Source organism: Mesocricetus auratus, unplaced genomic scaffold, assembly GCF_017639785.1.
Source record: "Mesocricetus auratus isolate SY011 unplaced genomic scaffold, BCM_Maur_2.0 Super-Scaffold_4256, whole genome shotgun sequence".
In the NCBI taxonomy this organism is placed as follows: Eukaryota; Metazoa; Chordata; class Mammalia; order Rodentia; family Cricetidae; genus Mesocricetus; species Mesocricetus auratus.
This window is the reverse complement of record NW_024429182.1, coordinates 34,783,495-34,799,774: the sequence shown is the minus strand read 5'-3', so window position 1 is coordinate 34,799,774 and position 16,280 is coordinate 34,783,495. Positions and strand designations below refer to the sequence as shown.

General features: G+C 47.9%; 1 pseudogene; it reads right to left on the bottom strand.

Moving 5' to 3' along the window:
- Positions 1–12,903: 12,903 nt before the first annotated feature.
- On the bottom strand, positions 12,904–13,667 carry LOC121138912 (annotated as a pseudogene).
- Positions 13,668–16,280: the final 2,613 nt, after the last annotated feature.

Sequence of the window (16,280 nt, the reverse complement as noted above, 5' to 3'; positions counted from 1 at the left end):
ACACGCAGAATACAGGTGTGATTCCCCCATTTTCATCGGGACAATTCTAGTATAAGGCAAAGCATTTAGGGTCCCCCTCCCTTCTCTGGGAAAGCTGTGTGTGGTAATCTCACTTAACTCTTTAAGAGAAATTTCATGACTTTTATTCTTTGGAATGCCTGAGAATTGGGATGACTGCTTAGGTCAAGCAATAATGTAATGAATCTTAAGCCTCCACACGGGAGGATGTGAGGGGCACCCCCAGACAAGTGTAAGCTTGGAAGGGCTCTTGAGTGATGGGAGAAGGGTAAACTTTCACCTTGAGATACCTCCAAGACAAAACAGCTCTGGCAAACGGGTCTTTTTTTGTTTGTTTTTGTTTTTCGAGACGGTTTCTCTGTATTGTTTTGGAGGCTGTCCTGGAACTCGCTCTGTAGACCAGGCTGGCCTCGAACTCACAGAGATCCGCCTGCCTCTGCCTCCCGAGTGCTGGGATTAAAGGCGTGCACCACCACTGCCCTGCCTGGCAAACGGGTCTTATTCAAAAGAATCTTGTCATTTTTTGTTTCCACAAGGCGCCTCTGGAATAAGTAATCTTTGCATGAGAAAAATTCCTTGCGCTGATTGAACTATGAATTCCGTGGACACAGCGACCTACCAGGGTGCTTGAAAGTAAATAGTGTTTTGTTGTTGAGGCTCTATGTGAGTACTGATGCTCATAAGAGAGAAGTGGAGGAGAGAATGGTCTGCCCTTTGAACTTGAAGGCACGATGTGGCGCTGATGTCTGCCCAGGGCAAACGTATTTTAAAAGACACGTGCATTCCCATGGTTTGCCCACATTTAACAGGCATCGATAATCTCCCATGGGAACCAATCGGCATTAAGGCTGCCTCTAGATGTTACTTCTCCAGGTGGAATGGTCCCGGGGGGAACATTGCCTGGTGCGTGTCCTCACATCTGGATCATCAATGTCTTAGACATCTTTTATGATGGACAGAGGAACAGAACAACCTTAAAACTGTGCAGCAGTCTATTTGCGAGCTGGTGAAGGTCTGCTTTTTGCTGAGTTCTTTTCCCCTCAATGTTATCATTTGAAGAAAGAAATATTTTGATGAGACGAGAGTGGGCAGGGCTCCCAGAGTGAGACATGGGTTGCTGGGCTCCTGTATCCTGTTCCCTCTGCATTCCTTATAGTTGAGTCCCTTAGAGTGTCAGACCCTCTCAGATTTCTGAGTCTGCCTTGCCGAAGCATGTAGTGTTCCAAGGAAGCTGAACGCACCTGCCCACAGCACTCAGTTTCTTTCCCATGGAGCTGAACATCTGGATGTTGTGATCAGGGGGACATCGCCTTACTTTCAGATAAACTCCCAACTGTCACACAGCATCTGGGTGCTTGGCTGTGGACTTCCAATACTCACCATCTATTTGACCTGGAAGCCTGTCAAGTCTGATTAGAAGTTGGTTCACATGGAACTTCAGTCTTTCCTTCCCCTTCTGGTGAGGTCCTGTCTACTTCTAATTGTAGTTAACTGTTTCTCCATCCATCTAAGATTTTGTGAAGCGTTAGTTGTGCTGTGAATCCTTCTGTCTCAAAGTGGTTTGTACATCCTAGGCTGCATTTCTAAGGCAAATTCCTGAGCAGATTCTGGCAGATGGGGCAGTACCATATCATCATCATCTTTGTGTAATTTGTGAACTCACCTGACTAGAGCCTGGTTTCTTTCTCATGTGGTTTTTGTCTCAGACCTATGCTGAGTGAAAACATCAAGTACCATGCTGAAAATTCCAGTCTGCCTTCACACGGTAAGGTGAACCTCATGGTTTAAGCCCCTGAGCACTGGCCCTAAGTCTAGTGCACACAGCTTTGAGGTCTGGGTCAGTTACCTGGTGGGTACACATTTGGAGTCAGAAATGCCTGTTTCTGGAAACTTCACAATAGCATATTTGTGTGGTACCCTTTCTGCCCAGGGGTAAGGCTGGTCTATCTGGGGTTGTGGAACCTTCTGGTTATTCCGCAATTCCCAGGTTACTGGTGACATCTGAGAGTAATTTTACATTGCTGTTTTAGATTTTGAAAAAGTAGCAGGGGTGAAAGAAGTTTCATAGGTAGGCCAAGATGCAAGGTGTTGGGCTGTAGAGATGACTCAGGAGTTAAGAGCATTGGCAACTCTTCCAGAGATCCTGAGTTTCAGTTTCCAGCAATCACATGGTGGCTCACAACTATCTATATAACGAGATCTGGTGCCCTTTTCTGGTGTGCAAGCATACATGCAGGCAGAACACTGTATACATAATAAAGAAATAAATCTAAAAAAGAGGAAGAAGCAAGGCATGTATGTGCCCCTAAATAACAATAGATGGCCAGGTAGGTAACAGGCATTGGGAAGGCATGGGTGGTTCTAGACCATTGATACAGTTTGCTAGGTTAACAAAAGCCTTCTAATGAGCCATTTTACATATTCAAATTTTATGAAAAGAAACTGCAATAGGAAAGAGAGTGAGAGATTCAGTAACCAGATATTACAGGATCTGCTTCTCAGGGACTACCCTGTCAAGGTCTTCCTGCTTGCACTGTGTATCGATCTGGACAAAGGCAGTGAGGGGGGAATCTTGGGAACATTTGTTGGGTGCCCAGGAAACAGGCTCTGGCTGCATTTGAACCGACATATTTGAAAAATGAACTTGATCTCACTGCATACTGTCTCAGTGATTCATTCTTTCTATGCGCATTTACTCAGCGGAAGGAAGGCGGGAAGAAGATGGATGCTAAATTTATATGTTAATTTTAATATTAAAGCTATCCTACATTTGAAGAATAAGATCAATGCTTCAATTTCATTTCTTATGTGATACTGAAAGTTGTCATCGCTAGGGGAAAAAATCACTCCCGAATGCATCCTCCCCAAATTCCAATCTTCCAGGGCAGAGCAGCCTCGGAAGAGGCAATCTTGCCCTTGCTGATGGTCTATGCAGGGCGGGCTTCAGCGTTCCCACAGTATCACTTACTATCTCAGTGTCAAGGGGAAATAGCGAGCGTAGCGGCTTGTCCTTAAATTGCAATGGTGCTTATTTACTAATTGGATCGTGAGAGTTGGCTGGGGTGGTTGGGCTGTGTCATGAGTTTCATATATCCCACAGGCAAAGCCGCTGGACTTAACCGAAAGTAAACTCAGCAGTTGTTAAGAAGATGTATCCCTCAAGAAGATCAGAGTCACTGCCTGGTGGTTTTAGATCATGACCTCAAACTCACACTGGGGTTTAGATGAAAGATTCCGGAGGTCTGTGCAGAGGTGACAGAGGGAAGGGGGGGGTCTGTGTCTCCCAGGCTAGTATGGCAGTTCCAGATGTGGAGGGCAGGAGAATTGGGCTGGCGATTCTGCTTAGCCTGAAGCCTACTGTGGAGATGGCAGGGGACTGTGTCCTTCCTGCAGAGTGCTGGCTGGCTGGAGGCCACTAACTTCTTTGGCTTCTGCCCTAGGAAGTACTGGCCACCGTAGATCATGGGGGAGTCGTTCATGTTCATTCTGTGGATTGCATCAAGACCAGCCAAGGGGTCAAGTGAGGCCCTGAGTCTGATAGTGCCTTCTCAAGTTTTCCAGAGGGGAAAATGGGCTGTTTGGGGAGGGGTCATTTCATTTCCTGTTCCCTTCCCCTCCTCTTTCCTTTAACCTGCCCTCTCTCCCCACCTTCCCTCACCCTTCTCTCCTCCTTTCTTTTTGAGACAGTCTTGATAATCGTCCCAGTTCCGTGCTCGAATTCTCTCCATCCCTCTGCCTCGGCCTTCTGGGTGACAGGGTTACAGGTGATCAACACCGTGCCTGGTTTAGGAGCCTCTCTCTACTTTGCACAAGGTCCGTCAGCGTCTCGAAGGTGCCCGAGGAAAAGAGGGGGATGGGCCAAGGGTGAGTGAATGGGTATGGAGGCTGATGGTGGCAGACAGAGTCCTGGCCCCTGGACCAGCGGGAACCTTCCTTATACATTCTGCAGCCAGCCCACCCTGGGGGCTGAACCGAAAGAGAAGAGCTGAGAACATCAGCGTGGAAAAAGCTGTGGGCTGCGGAGAAAGAGACCTTCATCAGCCGGTCCCCTCTTCCCACTGAGAAAATAGGAAGTGAGTTCCGATCGCCTCATGCTTAACACAAGACAAAAACAAAAGCAAAGCAGCCTTCACTCTGTGGAGCCCAGAAGGAAAGTTCCAGGAAGAGGAGACGCACAGCTAGTTTTGGTTGGTTGAGAAGCCACTACTTGCATCTGAAATCTTAGCTATTCATGTTGTTTTCCTTTTGAAGTGCTGGAGATGGATTCTAGGGTCTGTTGCCTGCTAGCCCAGGCTAGCCCTCCCTTCTGACCTTGTTTTATTTCTAATGATTTTTTTTTTGGTACCAACTCAGGCTCGCAGTGACTGAACTGGGCAGATGTTGTTTGGGGCTGTCTGAGCCACAGTGGGAAACAACTGGAGGATGACTGCAAATGCCAGCAGCCACCTGGCTCACACCCTCTGTCTCTGATGTCTCTGAGAGGGCTTCAGGCCACTCATCTGTTTCTCCGATACAGTAGCACCCACAGTCACAGTCCTCTGCATGTTCCGGATCTTCCAGAAACACCAGGTCTCATGCAGCCTGCTCATGAAAAATACCTTATTACAGCCAGAGCCTTGAAAATTAGAGACATACAAGGCGCACACTGCTTGCTGTCCACACCAACAGCGAAAGTCTGATTAACCGGACAGCACTTTATTCAAATTAGCACCTCAAAGCTCCCCCTAGACAGCACTATTTTGAAGCATCTGATAACCTAAGTTCATTCCAAATGCCAATTAATTTATTAGAAACCAGTTTCTAATTTATTAGAAACTGCATTTTCCAGAAGTGATTTGGCATTATGGGATTTGGGTTTGTATAAGGGATATAGGCTTAGTATTATGGGATATGGGCTTGGTATTATGGGATATAGGAGTGTTTAGGTGACACCTGTCAGTGTTAGCCACTGTTCTAAGTTGATTTCATTTAGTCCTCTTGGCGATCATGTGAGGCTGGTCAAAGTTGCTGTTCCCATTTGATAGAAAACAAGGAGCTAATTTGCCCAGGGTCAGCTACCTGGGAGTGGTGGTGGGTTTCTATTTCAGGGATGGGCTGGGGGGGTCAAGAGGCTTTTGGAGTGATTGATCTCTGTTCAACCAGGCTGTTTTCTCATGGGCTAGGGAAAACATCCAGCAGTGAAGGCAATAGCTGCATGGTTGTTGAGAGTGTTGCCTCAGAGGTGGATGGCAGCAGATTCCTAGTGTCAGAGCAACCGGAACCCTCCTTGTCCATCCTGTAGCAGCCATAACCTGAAGAGTGGGCGGCGGGCGGGCTATGGTCACTGTCAGTGTTTTTCATTGCTATGCTGCCCCTTAGGGGTCACTGGAGGGAAGGAGCAAAACTAGTATTTTTCTCTCTGGGTATGCATTATTTTTCCTTTGCTCATCTCCTTTAAATTCTAGGATCACCCCATCAGGAGGCAGTGAACAGCAGCGGCGGGGAGTGTATGTCCCTGGACTTCAAATGTTACCAAGTGTCAGCTAATAGTCTATATAATCTATATTATAGCTCCAAGGGTGGGCGTTCCCTCCCTCGAGGAACCCTGAGTTGTAAAGAGAGCCGCTGAGGCCCAGTCCGGCCAGAGAACAGCCTTAGGGAACAGTCCAGCCCTTCAGTGAGGAAGTGACAAACTTCCAGTCACAGAATTGGAGAATACGTTGTCCATTGTACCCAGAGAAACCAGCCGCTCTCTTGGGTTAGCAGATGTGAAGAGTGTGTGGGGCGGGCCGCACTGGTGTTCGGAAACCTCTGGAAACATCAGGTAGATCACGTGCATGGGCGATTACTTGTCTTTCACAGTTAGAGACTGGTTTGGCCAATTACAAGAAAAACTACCCCGATAAAGATAATTTTAAGAAAACCCTGGAGTATGTGTTCTGAAATGTGGGTGAAGGGCCCAGCTGGCTTACAGGGGCTCCTTCTGAGACTGGAGGTGGAGGCAGAAATGGGGGTGGGCAGAGACATAGGGGACTAGATGGAGACTGGCATTGAGCAGGTTTCTGCTGGGTCCATGTTCCCACCCTCCAGGTCATGGGAGTGGCCTGGAGCTTCCTGTCCCATGGCTGCCCACCTCAGCTCCACTGGCACAGGGTGGACAGTGTCGGGCAGCAGAGGCTTCAGATAGGAGGGGGAAGTAAGTTTTCTGCCCTGGGACCTTGCTCCCAGAGTGTGTGACCCTGGAGACACACTGGGACCTCAGGCTGTGGTGAATTGGCAGAGTTGAGGACAGCATCAGCGACCCGGATTTCAAGCATCATCGCCCTGCAGCCACATGGAGTAGGTGGTAAAGGATCCAGAGCGCCCTGGGGAAGGACTTGGTGAGGGCAGTGTGCCCGCCTCATGAGGTTGGAGGGGACAGGGAAGAGAGGGCAGTCCTGCCGCTGAAGGGCAAGCCGCTAGCCCACGAGAGAGCGAGCTTTCCTTCTTTCTCTCTTTCTCTCTTTCTCTTTCTCTCTTTCCTTCCTTCCTTCCTTCTTTCTTTCTTTCTTTTTTCTTTTTTCTTTTTGGTTTTTCGAGACAGGGTTTCTCTGTAGCTTTGGAGGCTGTCCTGGAACTCCCTCTGTAGACCAGGCTGGTCTCGAACTCACAGAGATCCGCCTGCCTCTGCCTCCTGAGTGCTGGGATTAAAGGCGAACGCCACCATTCTGCAAATGGGGCTGAACCATTTCTGCACCGTCCCGGGCCCTCATTCACCCAACAGACGCTTTGGCAAATTTCTGAGGCATGTAGCCCCCAAACACTATTATTTCTCAGATTTCCAGACTGTTTCCTTCCCCACTTCTTAGTTAAAAAAACCACTTATTTTATGTGTATGAGTGCTTGGCCCGCATGTATGTTCGTGTGCCGCACGCATACCCGGTGTCCTGGGAAGCCAGGAGAGGCCATCGAAGCCCCTGAGGCTGGGGTTGCAGACAGTTGTGAGCTGCCCCATGGGAAGACAGCCGGTGGTCTTGACTGCTGAGTCGTTTCTCCAGCACTTTTTTCTTGCTGTAGTTCAGTGTTAACCGTGTTTTTATTCGCTGGTCTTAGTCGAGCTTCCCAGAAAGGCCTGTCCTGTGATCATACCCACAGCCCCAGAGTTCAGGGAAGCAAAGTAGGCAAGAGTCCAGCTAGATGGTCCGAAGGCCCTAGGCAGCCCTTGGATGTGTTTTGTTTAACCGCTGTGGGTTTTTTGTTGCCTTTTCAAACGATTGCTGTCATTTACATGCTGGGAGACCTTGTGTACGTGCAGTATTATACTTTGCTGGGAAGCAGGAGATGTGGAAATACTTCACGGGAACATGCTGGCCCGCACCTGTCCCCCTTGGTGCCTGGCTCCTGGGGCTGAGTTCAAGACAGATGCATTCGGCGAACCTGGCTTCTGTGTGTGTGTGGGGGGGGCTGTCTATTGGTGTTGCAATCCCTGGTAGATGGCCGTCCTGGAGCAGGCTCGCCTGAGCTGTGTGTGGAGGGTTTACTCCTCTTTCATTTTCCTCTTGGAGAGTGATCCCTCCCTTCAATGCTCCATTTTTTCCCTCTACAGCAAGGGCATGGGCATCCAAATTTCCAAACGGTTTCATTTTTTGCTTCTGCAGTCCAAAGTCTTGAAAAGTCTTGCCTACCCAAGAAAGTGACACCCCAAAGCCAGCCTACGATGTCTGACAGGCCTAAAATTTAACATGGTTCAGAGTCTCTCAGACACCAGGATCAAGTTATAACATCCGACTGCACTGAAAATGCTTGCAAGATCCTCATTTCTGCCTTTGGAGACACGAGTTGAGGGAGGAGGGAGGAGGGAGGAGAGAGGAGGGAGGAGGGAGGAGGGAGGAGGGAGGAGGGAGGAGGGAGGAGGGAGGAGGGAGACACATGACTGTAAACCAGTCTCGGTCACCTTCAATAGCCCCCAAATGTCTGTGGTTATGCAACTGTTTCACATCCATGTAGAATCTGCTGTGTACTGGCAGCTCCCTAGGCAGTGAGGCAGGATTCTGTTTCTCCCTTGGGGCGCTGACATCTCCACCTATGGCTTCCTTGTCAGCAGAAGAGAACTTGAAGGCTGTCAGGGCCCTCAAGGATGCTGGGATTCCACTGGCTGACCTATCACATGGATTCTGTCACCTCAAGGGGCTTGGAGTTGTATATGCCTGAGGAAGGGCAGAGAGGAGCTCACGGTAAACCCAAAGACTCACCACCACAGGGGCATTTGGCGGGTGACCTGTGTGGCCCTTGCCCAAACCCTCTTCGTAGCCACAGATGTGTGGTGTGCAGGTGCCGCGGCTGTAGTTTCATCACGGTTAACAGCCACTGAGGGGAAAGAAGAACCATAACCTGGGAGCATTTCCAAGTCCCCGGCCCCCGGCCCCAAGGGCTGACCTTTGGTTTAAGCCTCACCAAGTTCATCCTCACGGCAGCCCAGCAAACACAGCCCTTTCCCCTTGCCGTGTTCTCCCTTGAACTATTTTACAGAATTTTTAAGAACAGGCTGTGTTCCTCTCCCTTTACCCAGTTTTCAAATGGGTTAAGGGAAGGAACTGGTCCCTGCACACTGTCTCAGCCATTCACTATGTGTGCAGAAGGCCCAGAGTCACTAAGCCATTTGGGGCCACAGATGGCTGGTGTGGACCTGGAACCCATCACTTACCCATTGTCCTAGGTGTGAGGCAGAGCCTGGCTCCTGTGCCTTTGCTAAGGCTGAGAGGGAGAAGTCCAGTTACAGGGGCTTTAACAGCCCCGGCTTCCGGGTGGACTCTGGGATCTCAAAGGAGAGTGGAGGACTGCGCCTCCGTCCGTCCGGAGAGTTAAGCCCTGAGTAAGAAGAAACGGGCATGCTTTGCTTTGACCGGCTGTGGTGAGGTGGCTTTAGTTTGATGTAAAATGGATTAGTAACCCTCCCATGGGGAGATTTTACTCTGTTGTGTTCTTTTTGCTGCTTAGTGGCCACATTCCAGCAGCCACAGTCCCAGCTTCCTAGTCTAACCCGGTGCCCTCATCCCCGCCCCACGCTCCTGCGCATGCTCAAATGGAAAGGCAGTCATTTCTTTTGGTTTTATCTTTGGAACAGGTCGGACATCTACAGAGTTTCTATGGGAGCATACAATCACGATTCATGGTGAAAATCTTTTCCTCTTCTAGCCACCTGAAAGTAGCCAGCATTGGAAGCCTGAGCATTCTACTCCCTCTTTTTCATCGCTACCAGACTGGGAAGTACACTTGAGTGAGACCATGGTTCTCCCTTACCCCACCCCCACTCTCTTGAAGGCCATTGGATGTCGCTGAGAAGTAGATTATTTTAAAATTTGCATATTGCCTCGTTGTGTATGACTGCTCCATGTCACCACATGAGGAAGGGTATTAAAGGGTTGCAGCGTCAGGAAGGTTGAGCACCACGGCTCTAGAACTAGCTTGCATTGGAGAAGAATGACAGTGGTCTGGGAGCCAAGTGACTCCCACAACCTGAGTGGACCACTGTCCTTAGCGCCAGCTGCTATCTAACCGTTATGGCTTTTAACTCAGCCTACAATGGTGCTGTAGTCAGTGTAGGCACGTTCGTTTTTAGAGTTGTTTACTAGTGCTTAAGGGTGAGATGGCATTATCTGCTTTAGTGACATTACCCGTTAAACCAAAAGGAAGGAAGACTCAGAGCCAACCAGAAAATGGTTTCCTTGTTGCTTCCTAGCTGTAATTTTGCTATTGTTATGAATCATAATGCAGTATCTGACAGGCGGGACTTCTGATATGTGGCCCACAGGTTGAGGGCTCCTGTTCTAGAGGGTTATTCAGTGTGGGCCCCAGGGTTTGAGTTAGTGTCCTTCACAGGACCCAAGGCCCTTTCCAATAGTACCACTTCAGAAGGGGAGGAGGGGTCTTTTGTCTCACTAAGCAAGACCAATGGGTCAGGAATTCCAGCCCATCCCCCCATTACCAACCCCCTCTTCCGTCTTCCTCAGCCTTTCATGTAATGAATTCATAGACCGAACTGTGTTGCTTGAGTCAGTTATTTCTGGAGAAAGTTTTTAATTTTTGTCATTCCTTCTACATTTTTTTTTCAGAAAAGAAAATCAGAATTATGATCACCGTGGAGTAGTTCATGTCACCAGGAGGAACTGGGACAAGGGAAGAAATAGAATATGTTCTGGAAGATTTTGGTTTGTTTATTTAGAGTCTCCTGTAGCCCAGGCTGGCTTCAAACTCTGTGTAGCTGAGGTTGACCCTGGACTTCTATCGTTTTGCCACCTCTGGGGTTCTGGGGTTACAGGTGTGCCACTGAGCTCCACTTACTCAGTGCTGTGGCTCCGGGCTTCCTGCATGCCAGAGAGACACTCTGCCCCAGAGAAATGTCCTCAGTGCCGCACACCCCCATCATAGTTTGCTTGTTTTTAAGTCTGGGAATTTAACCTAGCATTTGCCAGGTGAGCACTCCGCCACCCAACTTAATCTCCTTGACTGGGGAATTTTCACTGCTCAGAAGTGAGTTAGGTTCGCCTGTCACGGGCACCCATTCTCCCCCAGCCACACAGTACCCTGTAAGGTTTTCACTGCTTGGCACACAATGTTCACAGTATGCATAGGTGTATTCGCCACAGAGATTAGTTGACAGGCTTTGGAGAGAGATCCGACAGGCATCCATCTCCATTGGTGATGCTATGTGCCTCTCTGGAGCCTCGGTTTCCCCACCTTTGAAGTCACAATCAGGACACCAGGTAGTAAAGATCAAGTGATATAGTGAACTTAAAATACTTAAGATATTTCTGTTCACTTAAGCTCTCAACATATGCTAAGTTTGAAGAAAAGTGAGGTGTGTGTGTGTGTGTGTGTCTGTGTGTGTGTCTGTGTGTGTGTGTCTGTGTGTGTGTGTGTCTGTGTGTGTCTGTGTGTGTGTCTGTGTGTGTGTGTGTCTGTGTGTGTGGTCTGTGTGTGTGTGTCTGTGTGTGTGTGTGTCTGTGTCTGTGTGTGTGTCTGTGTGTGTGTGTGTGTCTGTGTGTGTGTCTGTGTGTGTGTGTGTGTCTGTGTGTGTGTGTGTCTGTGTGGCGGCATCAAGATGCCTCAGCAGGAAAAGACAATTGCTATCAAGTCTGGTGACCTGAATTCAATCCTGGCGATCTATTCTCTAGAAAGTTGTCCTCTGACCTCCACGGGTATTCACAATAAATACACTGGACGTTTTAAAAAGTGAAAGCAAACAAACAAATGGACCCCCCCCCATAACCAGCGTTATTTTGGATATTCGAAGTCCTCCAGGATCTGCCGTGGTCCGGATATCCTCAAATCCACCCCACCCCACAGAATACCCTTCAGACAGGCATTAATAGGACGTAACCATAGTCTGCAGTTGCTGTCTGGTGAAAACCAGCTTTGGCAGAATTGCTTTTCACTGCTTTCTCAGGAACTTTCCCTCGGGCTGCCAGGTCTAAAGATTGCTTTTAGCCTGGAGTAGGGCTGAGACAAAAGCCACGCCCGCGCTGTGCGTTCCTCGGGCTTACACCGCCATCTTGTGGTGATATGGTGGAAACACAATTTGGCTGGCCTTGGGTTTTGCATCCTACTGAGAAATATCCAGGGCATTAGAGCTGTGACTTTTTATGCTTACAAGCAAAAGCACAGATGTTGGGTTAGCAGTTCTCTATCAGTTTCTCAGATGATGGCCGATTTCTCGCTGTTTTTCTCTTGTTGGTGCCAAGTGGAAGCTCTGACTCAAGCTATAACCGTTGAGCTTTACTTAGGGTTTAGGAAAAGTACGTAATAGTCTATATTTTGTGAAATTTGCGTCCCGGTAATTAGGACTGGACAATATCAAGACCCAGTGTTTGTTTAAGTTGTCTTTTGTTTGTTGATGCCGTGAGCTCACACGTGTCACAGGCCAACATTGAGAAAGCACAGTCTAAATCCATTACTGTATCTGCACGGGGCAGGATTCTGCCACACTGAGTGGATGGCAGTGACCACTGCCACAGTCTGAGGTCATCAGACCTCCAAGAGAACGGGGCCAGCTAAATTCACAGCCTTTCTACCAAGGAGCAGCAGCAGCACAGCGATGCAGAGGCGGGTGATGATGCAGACTTCACACTTGGACCTGCTTGCAGTGTGTGGAAGAAAGCCATTGGTCTGGCAGGCAGAAGTTACTCCCCGTTAACCCTGCTATCCCCCTGAAAGCTGGCATCCAGGCCCCTGTCCCTATTTGACTTCTGTCTTAGGGTTTTTATTGCTGTGAAGAGACACCATGACCACAGCAACTCTTTCTTTTTCTTTCTTTCTTTCTTTCTTTCTTTCTTTCTTTCTTTCTTTCTTTCTTTCGAGGTTCACTCATTTATTTTTATTTTTAAATTAGAAACAAGCTTGCTTCACATGTCAATCCCAGCTTCCTCTCCCTCCCCTCCTTCCCCCCAACTCCCCACCCTATCCCCTCTCTGCTCCCCAGGGAGGGTGAGGCCCTCCATGGGTGTTAAGGGAAAGCTTTTTCTTTGCTAGCTGCTTTGGTTTATCTCCCGCCAGTTGCCTGGGCTCTACCACTTTGTAGTCCCCAAATAAACACACAGGAGGCTATATTAATTATGAAGCTGTTGGCCTTGCTTGTCTCTTACTGGCTAGCTCTGCTTTAAGTAATTACCCCATAATTGTTAATCTAAGTATGTCTCTTACCTGAGAATAGTTCCGGGCTCCTACCCCATGGCGTTACATGTTGACTCTCCTGTGTTTCTCCTTCCCAGAATCCTCCTGGACTCCTAGTCCCTCCTATCTAGATTCCCTATTGACCAGACAGTGCTTTATTGGCATAAGACTTCCCCAACAATGGGGGATCTCCAAAGTCTGTCATATCATCTGGGACAGGGCCTAGGCCCGTCCCCATGTGTCCAGGCTTATGATGATCTATTTGCTACCCTTAAAGACTGATTTTTGACTGGACTCAAACTTAGAAGTAGAAGCTCTCATCGAGAACAGCCTCCTGTCTCTTGGTGATCTGGTCCTGGCACTTTTCTTTGGCTTCCTTCATCCTCTTGGTCAAAAGTTCAGCATATTCTTCAGCCTCCTTCTTATTTTCTTTGTTCATTGTTTCTTCAGAGCAATACGACGGCATTTGTGTTGCAGGACACATGGAGTAACAAGATGCTGAATCTTGTGCACTTTGGTCCTGGGCTTCTTACTTTTTTTGTTTAAAGGCTTTCTCACAACATACTGGTGGACATCATCTTCTTTAGAGAGATTAAAAAGCTTTCAGATTCTGTTAGCTCTTTTAGGTCCCAACTGACGAGGAACAGTAGTATCTGTCAGTCCAGGAATATCCTTCTCTCCTTTTTTTTTTCAATAACCAAGTTGAGAACACTCAGATTGGTACTCACAATGCATCCTTGAACAGACCTGCGCTTCCTCTCCCTAGTTCTCCTTGGTCTATAACAAGAATGCCCCTTACTCAACAGCAGATGCACTCTGCTGTGGGCCAAAATGCCTTGCTTCATGGGAAAACCTTGTTGTCATTCTCGACACTGACTCGGACCACATAACCCTTCCGCTCTTCACCCAGAGCATCGGCAGCTACTTCTGTGGCTGTGCGCTTCTCACAGAAGCTTGAGTTCATCTTTTACTTCGATGAACTTCTGGAAGCTGGTGGTGGAGAGGGAGATACTCAGTTTCATCTTCACATAGCCAACCACCTAGGAGGCATCACAAAAAAGAGGACAGCAACTCTTAAAAAGGAAAACATTTACTTGAATCTGGCTAACAGTTCAGAGGTTTGGTTCATTATCGCCGTGTCAGGAAGCATGGTGGCGTGCAGGCAGACATGGTGCTGGAGAGGTAGCTGAGAATTCTACATCCGGATAGGTAGGCAACAGGAGGAGAGAGAAAGCCATTGGGTTTGGCTTGAGCTTCTGAAACCTCAAAGCCCATCCCTAGTGACACACTTCCTCCAACAAGGACACACCAATCCAACAAGGCCACATGTCTTAATCCTTTCAAATGATGCCACTCCCATTTTTCATTAAAACCACCACAATTTCTAATTGGGGTTGAGGGCCCAGTGGTCACTGAAAAAAAATGGCTTTACCTTCCCCCTGAGGACCTGAGGAGTGAGACCTGAAGGTTTTCTGGGCCTGACATCTACCCATCAAAAGGCTGCCCTTAAATATTCTGGAGCCTTCCCATATAACCTTTACATGCCACTTTAATTTCTTTCTTTAAAAACGGTGTGTGCACTGGGTGTGGTGGCACACACCTCAAATCCCAGCACTTGGGAGGCACAGGAAGGTGGATCTCTGTGAGTTTGAGGCTGGTTTGGTCTACAAAGTGAGTTCCGGGACAGTCAAGGCCACACAGAGAAACTCTGTCTCAAAAACCAAAACCAAACCAAACCAAACCAAACCAAACCAACCAACCAACCAACCAACCAACCAACCAACCAAACCAGCCAACCAAGAAAGAAAACAAAATGCAAAAATCCAATAAATAAATAAAAATAAAATGAGTGTGTATAGTCTCTAATTTTAAGCATTAGGAAGAAAATCATCGCTACCCAGAAGAAGGAGAACAATGATGTTCCCTAAAGTGTCTTCCCTGTGCTTATGTTTCAGCCGTTTTTCACAGCCATGGAGGCACTCTGGGACACCCTCTCCCAAATTCCCCTGGTGTTGCAACGGACGCTTCTGGTCACACTGTCCCCTGGAAAGAGAGCAGAAAGAAGAACAATGGAGGGTTGCTTAGCCAAAGACTTTCTGGCACTGTCTGATATTCTGAGAGCTCCTCAGGCCTGGAGCCCAGCAGCAAGGTCTGTAGTCCACGTCCTCATGTTGTTGAAGAACGCAAGAGGAAGGAGGACTTGGACAGTCTTTTGGTGAATGACCCTGTACCTGACACTGCAGACATATGGCCAGTGAGCCTCACGTTCATCTATTACTAATTCAGCCAACCAAGCAGCAATGTTTACTGCGCACATTTTGAATGCCAGGCGTGCCACCAGGAACTCGGGATAGCAAAGGGACCAGAAGAGGCTGGGGTCATGCAGTGGATGTCTGGAAGTAGATTCAAACCCGAGAATGAAAACGGATAAGACAGATTAGAAGCTGGCCAGTACCCTGATGAAAAGCACAAGATTCAGTCAGTGTTAGGACTGAGTGGCCCGATTCATAGGGAGACGGCTTTCTGAGGAAGTGACACACATCCACAGACTTAAGGTGGGACACGCCAGGGCTGTCAGGCTGAGATTCACAGCATCCATGCGGCTGAGTTCCGGGTTTTGGTTCCCTGTCCTGTGCAAAGCCACCCTACATTTTCAAAGGAGACGATCTGCTGGGATTTTATAAGCATGTACTACTGTCTTCATGGGGATAGCATTTCTGTTTTTTTACAGGTTTCTCAGAGTCAGCAGAGCTAGTGTGGGTCACAGGGGCCTGGCAGGGCATGATCTAATGACAACTGCCTTAGGAAGCCACTTTGGGTTCAAAAGCCTTGTTTGGGTGTGCTAGATAAAAAACAGCGTATCTGTGTTTCCCGTGACACACATGGTACCACAAAGAAGGTTTCTACCCATACACTCACTTACTCACACATGCGTATTACACATAATAGAGATGTATGATGTATGTATAGATGCACATATTTCCAAGTGAGGCAGTTCCTAAACATTGGAAACCAAGGAAAACTTTCCTTTTCTTAACCTCTCTGTGTTTCTACTTGAATGCTATCTCTTTTTACTTTTTAAATTTGCCTACAATAAGTATTTTGCTAGGAAATATGTTAGAAAGCAGACAAAAGGAGCCTCCATGGGTTGTACCAGGTTCTCTAAAGACTGTATGGATACTGTATGGATACACAGACATAAATCACAGAAATCTCTTTTGGAATGTCACTTACCTTCCCCTCTTGTAGGAAATCCAGGTCCGGGAGAAATTAATGAGTGTTCCAGTTTGTCTGGATCTTGTTACTCCAATAAGGACAGATGAGCAGGACTGATGCAGGAGACGCAAATCCACTTGGAGTTTTATAGTTTCCCACTTGAAAAAAAAACTCCTGAACTTTCTAGGAAGACAAATGCATTTATCCAACATTCAGCACCTGGAAATAATTACTCATCAACGACAATCCCTAGAGTTATCTGTGAACCAGGGCCAAGCGGCAGACTCACAGTGCAGGGACAGAAGCCATTGGGCATTTTACCATCATCAAGGCTCCTTCAAACGATCAGGCCGCTTCTGGGTGTGGCTGGCAACCTTTCTCAGGAAATACGGACATGTTAACCTGTTCCCTCTCTTTCC